This window comes from Oryctolagus cuniculus, chromosome 6 (genome assembly GCF_964237555.1).
Source record: "Oryctolagus cuniculus chromosome 6, mOryCun1.1, whole genome shotgun sequence".
In the NCBI taxonomy this organism is placed as follows: domain Eukaryota; kingdom Metazoa; phylum Chordata; class Mammalia; order Lagomorpha; family Leporidae; genus Oryctolagus; species Oryctolagus cuniculus.
Window position 1 is genome coordinate 55,905,865 of NC_091437.1, and position 6,297 is coordinate 55,912,161.

General features: G+C 47.6%; 1 protein-coding gene across 1 annotated transcript in view; it reads right to left on the reverse strand.

The window, feature by feature from the left end:
* The window catches only part of SLIT3 (slit guidance ligand 3), a 642,229-nt gene that overhangs the window by 337,120 nt on the left and 298,812 nt on the right, over positions 1–6,297 (reverse strand). The window lies entirely within an intron of this gene.

Sequence of the window (6,297 nt, forward strand, 5' to 3'; positions counted from 1 at the left end):
ATGGCACTGGAACACAGGGCCTTTGGTAAATTCGGGGAGTGTGGGGTCCTGTGGGTGGATGAATGCCCTGATAAGAGGAGACCAGAAAGCTTGCTTTTTCTCTTGGCCATAGGAGGATACAGCAAGATGGGTCAGGGAGAGGGCCCTCACCAGAAGCTGGCTCTGCTGGTATCCTGATCCGGCTTCCAGCCTCCAGAACTGTGGGGAGTAAATGATGCTTAAGCCACACCATCTAATGTGTTCTGTTAGGATAGTCCTGAGCCAAGACAGCCTCCGAGCTTCAGCGTCTATAAAACAGCATCTAACCTGGGCATGAGAGGAGGAGATGCAGGGCAAACATAGGGAAGAGTTCCTGGCACGTGGAAGCAAGCAGTGTGACTACTGTGAATGCTATAATCATCCTTGTCATCACCAACTCCATCAGTGTCTTCCCTGAGGACCTGGGCCAGGGCTGAATGGAAACAGAAACACTACGTCCGACTCAGCTCAATGCCATTTAGAACAGATTTGCAGTGGCACTCACAGTATTGTCAGTACATGTCTTCCCAGTTTCATTCTTTAGCTAGACAACCAAGACCCAGCTGTAACATCCATTCACTCCACAAATATTTACTCTTCCTATCATGTTCCAGAAAGTTTCCTAGCTTGGCAGATACAGCCACAAGCAGGACAGACACAGCCCCTGTCACTCAGGAGAGTATAGCCACCTTTGCCATTGCAGCCAAGGGGGCCATGCCGCGACACAGCCTTGGTGAATCTACAGCACCAAAGCCATCAAAGGTGGCCGGAGTTATCACTCAAGGTCAGTGCTGCAAACAGGTACCAGGGCTCGGGACTCAGCAGGGCCACAGCAATGTAGGGGCTACATTTTCTTTAACATTCAACAGGTGTTTTCCGACATTTCTCAGCATCAGGCACTGTGCTAGGCCCAGGAGTGCCATGGTGGACGAGGCAGGCCCAGTCTCAGCCTTGCAGAAGCTAAGCGGAGAGGGAGAGAGAAGACAGACAAGAACGCAAACAGCCATGCTAAGTGCTCATGTCTGATCCCCATGGCATCTGTCTTATACCTGTATTTCAGGGCCTTATGTCGCGAGCACCAAATCTACGAAGCTGGGCCAAGGGCGTTCCTTATGCCAACTTTACATTCTCTTCTTGAATAATCTATATCGTTGACAGAACAATCTTCAAAATAAGCAAAGCAAAGTTTGACTTCCCCAACTAGGAGAAACAGTAGACCTGAATTGGAGTCTACTGTCCATATGGCTGGTCCCTCCTCCCTGTAACAGCCCCACTCCCCACTGGACCCATTACAAGCCTGCCCCTCCCCTTCTTCTTTCTTCACTGTCCCCCAGCCTCCCACATGAGCGCATAAGTTGTGGTCTGAGACTGAGAGCGTTTTGTTTTTTAAACAGTTAAATCTTTCATTGCAGACCAATTAAAATTTAATGCCTGTTTTTTCCCTCTCTTTCTCTCTCCCTCTCTCTCTCTCTCTCACACACACACACACACACACACACCTCTGTGAACACAAAGAGCTAGTGATCACTTCGTGTTTACTGTTAGAAACAGGATATGAAAATCCAATGAGAGAAAACCTAGTTCCTCACCCCTGTTTGTTTTTTCCTTAAATGAGAGGCTGCACTGCCAGGAAGCCCAAGTGCCTCCCCTAGAAGCATTGCTGTTCCTAGAAGCTGGAGCTAAAGCCCTTGGCTTTCCTAGCTGTCATTCCCTGACAGAGGAGGTGGGTCCACAAGCGGTGCCCAGGCCATGTTCTGAGCACTGGGTGAGCTATGTCACTCCTGTCACACAGCTTTGCCCACCCCATCCCCCAAAACTGCTGTCTGTAGACCTTCTGGGTTTCATCATTCTGGACATTCTTCTACTTGGCTATCATGACTCATGGACAATTTTAAGGCTCTGCCCTGATCATCAGTGATGATGGGGTAGGACAGGAGCCTACTTTTCTAGCTCCAATCTCATTCTGTACATTCTTTGATCCAAACAGAATAGACTTTAAAATGAGGTGAGGTAGACAGTGCCCAGGAGTCTCAGGGTAGGCATACTAATGTGTTTACAGGATACCTGTGCACGTGTGTATGTGTGTGTGTATTTGAAAGCATGGATTTTGGGGTGCCCCACCTGTGTGTGTTTGCTTATCGACTTGCTCTGCTACAATTTTAGCTATCTTAACTCTCCCAAGCAGAAAGCTTCTCTTTCCATGCTTTACCAGACCTAAAGAGGGCCCCCTGTCAATGCAGTGATGTTACACACACTCGTGCATGGACACGCTTCTTCTTTAGAAATCTTGGGTTCCCCATGACTTCCTTTGCTGAACTACTCAGAGCCAATGACATCATCCCCAGGTATTAATTTGGATCTTGATCTTCCCCATGAATTTCCCTTTTCTGTTGCCTTGGGTGACATCAAACAGTGGCCACCTTGCCAAGCAGCCAGCCTGCCTGGTTGGTTGTGAGCTCATGGAGCCCAGTCTGCAAAGAACTGGCAACTTGCCTTTGGTATCACCAGGTAGACAGCAGTCATTCTACCATGATGCTGGGCCTAGATTCCCAGCTCTGTATGGTTCTCCTTCTCCTGGATAAAGCCCACACTAGGCAAGACTTCGATTTGAAAGCAAAAATAAGATCTATTCTTAGAGATGGAAAGAAATTATCTCTGGAAGGATGAAGGTTAAAAAAAAAATGCTCGGTCCCACAGACTCCTATGAAGCAAAACAAATGAGTCCTGTGGTGACTCACCTTTGGGGGACACAAAGCCTGTAGCCATAGAGCCATGAGGGTGAGAGAATGTTCTACTGTAAGGAAGAGCACGTGGAGTACAGGACCTGATTTCCTTGACTGTTCAAAGGCGTACAGAAGCTTGGAGGAGAAGCAATAACAATGGCTAGAACTGGGCATTTAGAAGGGTTTAGAGTAATTCATAGAGTCCCCAGGCCAGTGGGCCAGAGACCAGGCCTATGGTTCTACCCAGCTCCACCTCTTTATTGAGAAAGCAGGGATCCAGCTCAGAGATGATTTCCCTTGTAAGTCTGGCCAAGCTACTTGGTCTCTCTATGGCTTTCTATCCCCCTGTTCAAATTGGAAGCATGTCTGTCCTCCCTTTGATTACAGATAAATATTCTAAAAGCAATCACAGCAAACATTCACCAAGCTCTTATTACAGCCAGGCACTGCAGGAAACACTTGCGCACGTTTTCTCATGCAGCCATCACAACCACTTCACAGTGATGTATTTATGTGCTGTTACTATCTGCATGGAACCGATGAAGAAACAGGGTCAGAGAGGAAGTGACTTGTGTGAGATCACACAGCTGGCAAGTGGTGGAGCTGGGATTTGTGCAAAGACAGCTTGATCTTTCTGCACCCAAGGTAACACTTCAATATGAGCAAGAACTACCACTCTTTTCAGGAGAAAACCAGGAAAGATTAATGAGGAAAAGGAGATCACCTTGGAGCAGAAGAGCAAGTGCAACAGGCCTTCGAACGGCACTAAACTAGAAGGTGGGTTTCCTCCCCAAATATCCGTTCTCCATCTTCATACTCTCTTGCACCTTTGGAGACCCACAACTTGCTAATTCACTTTCCAGATCCCATGCAGCTGAGTCTCTGGGCGATCATAAGTCGATTGAGTCAGCAGACAAGCTCTGCACGGCTCTCTCAGAAAGATGTCATTAGCTGGAAATGATGCCAAATGTCACATGGGGGAGTCCGTTTACAAACACTTTGTTCCCTCCTTGCAAAGAGCAAGCATTGTGTTGCAGCCACCAGCTTCTCTGCATGTCACTCTTCTCTTTCAGGCTCCCTGACACCACCCAGATCTCCAGGCAGACCCATCACAGTACACTAGGAAGGGGGGTGCTACTTGCTCTGGCGTTGCCATTGAGAGCAGCCAGCTTTCCTGGAAGGCGCTCGGCATCCAGATAGTGATAGCTTGCAAGTGCCTGAGGCTCCAACCCAACTCCTCACCAGGTAAGGTACTGAAACATCCAATGAGCATTCCTTGAGCACTTACTCCTGCTAACATAGCAGGCATGGTAAAGCATGTGCCTATCCCTCTCACGGTTATAGATGGAGGGCAGAAAGACCAGGGGAGAAATGCTACCATATAGGGTCTACTTGAATACAGGCTAAATGAACACCCCTTTAATGAACACATCTTGAACTATTAATTTGTATTTGTCTTTCAATTAGTTTCTCCTTTCCTGAAGCAAGTAGCCAACCAGCCTTGTCTCACTGCCTCCAGCATGATATCTGGCAGGGCAGAAAAGAGAGGAAGAACACAAGATGCCCAGATTTGGTGGAAGCCCAAGAATGTATGGGGGAGGCCAGAGGGGACAAGACTTTGTGGGAAGGAGCAAAGCAAACCACAGAAAGGCAAGGTACAGGGAGGCTTTCTCCAGTACACACAGAAATATCTCTGGGCTGGGGCAGTGGTTAAGAAGATAGAGGGAGAGGAAAAAAGGGGAACGGGAGGGAGAAGAGAGACTGAGACTGAAATTCAGACTAGGATTCTGGGTGCTCTGCAAAAGGGAACTAACCTCTTGATTCTTACCTAAGCAAGACCCCCCAAGAGAAAATGCCCTGTGATGTGTTGTCTAGGCAAACAGAGAACCAGAGGTGATTTTGCAAAAAACAAAACAAAACAAAACAAAAAAACCCTCTCTGATCCCCAGTGGTGGCTGGAGAGCTGCTAGCCCTGAGGATGTCCTATGAAAGAAGGGGCAGCAGGGGGTCACCTGCTTGGTGGCTGCTTTACCTTGATGAGGCCCAAGTCCCTAGAACTGAGGCTGAGACTCAAAGTCGAACCCAAGTGATTCCCACACATTTCCTGGTGGCCTGCAGGGAGAGGACTGAAGTTTGCCAGATACGACAATATAGATGTCATGTCCTAGGTGCCCTGTATTTTTTTTCCTCTACATCCGGCAATCCTAAATAGGGCTTGAAATAGAAACTGACAATATGATGGGGATTAAAACCCATACCTGTGTTTGTAAAACTGAATTTTTCACATCCACATTAGAAAATGCCTTTGCTTTTTAGAATTCTTTATAGTTTAGGTAGTCCCTTCACACAGACTGTGTCACTCAGTTCTCCCAGCAACCTGGTGAGATGAGAAATGTGAGTCTATTTCTAGAAGAAGAAACAAGGCTCAGGGATACTAAGTTTGCTGAAGCCCCAAAGCCTTGAGGGGCCACAGCTGTGACCACACCGGCTTCATCATCCAGTGCAGCTCTGCTCAGGGACCCTGAGTCGCTGCTGAGTCCCAGCCTGGCCTAGGCTCTGGTATCCCAGAAGCGACATTGCTGAGTTCAGTTCCAAAATGTTCCTGTGAACCCCGAAGTCTTAGGTAGGTCTGATTTCAGATGACCTCTCTCTGTTCTGCAGAACAGCCAGAACCATGAAATGGTGAGATGCCCACAGTAAGTCTCTGCTGCTTTGTAGCTTCTAGAAAATCTATAATGGCTCTAACTACTATTGGTCCATCACCTTCCAGACCAAGTGACACCCACCTACAAAAAATCCGCCGGCTTGATTCCTGTGCGACTCAACAATGATGGTGCGGATGGTGATTTATGGAGAACAGAGCTGGGCCAAGAGCAGGAGCAGGCTTTTGGGGATACCTGGGAGACCCTCAGGAGGGGAGGCTGAGGAATGCACAGCCCAGCATACTCAAGACAGCCATTTGCTTGGGGAGGGGGGTGGGAAATCTGTCAGAGCTCAGGGTTTTACACATCCTAAAATCTTTACTTACGCACATCAGCTCAAGGGGAAGGGAAGGAACTTGACCGCACTTGCAAAGTTACCTGGTGCTATTGTCAGCAAATGGGCTGCAGCTGCTTTTGCCATTACCGAAGCTGGTGCATTTTGTCGTCTTAGCATGTTGTAGGAAATAAAGACTAGGATTCTGGGGGAGCTCCATGCAGACCACTGCCCGCTTTGATAAAAATCTCACTTATTCACTCTACATAGGGGACTTTGAGGCAGGGTAACATTCTTTTTTTGTTTTTTAACTAGGTGTTGGGAGACAGAAACCAGTTTTATTGTCACTTTTTTATTCTTTAAACCTTTATATGTTATAAATATTATTTATCATCTACTACACAGTGGCTGCAAACAGTAACTTCATTGCTGCTGGAAGCCACTTTAGGGGTATGGGAAAGGGCACCTTCTCGATGGGGAGAGGAGATGAGAATGCTGATGATCACTAAGAGTCGTTTCTGATAGATCTGGAGCAGAACAACAGGAAGGTCGTTGCCCTGCGGTAACTTTCTTAGGATTT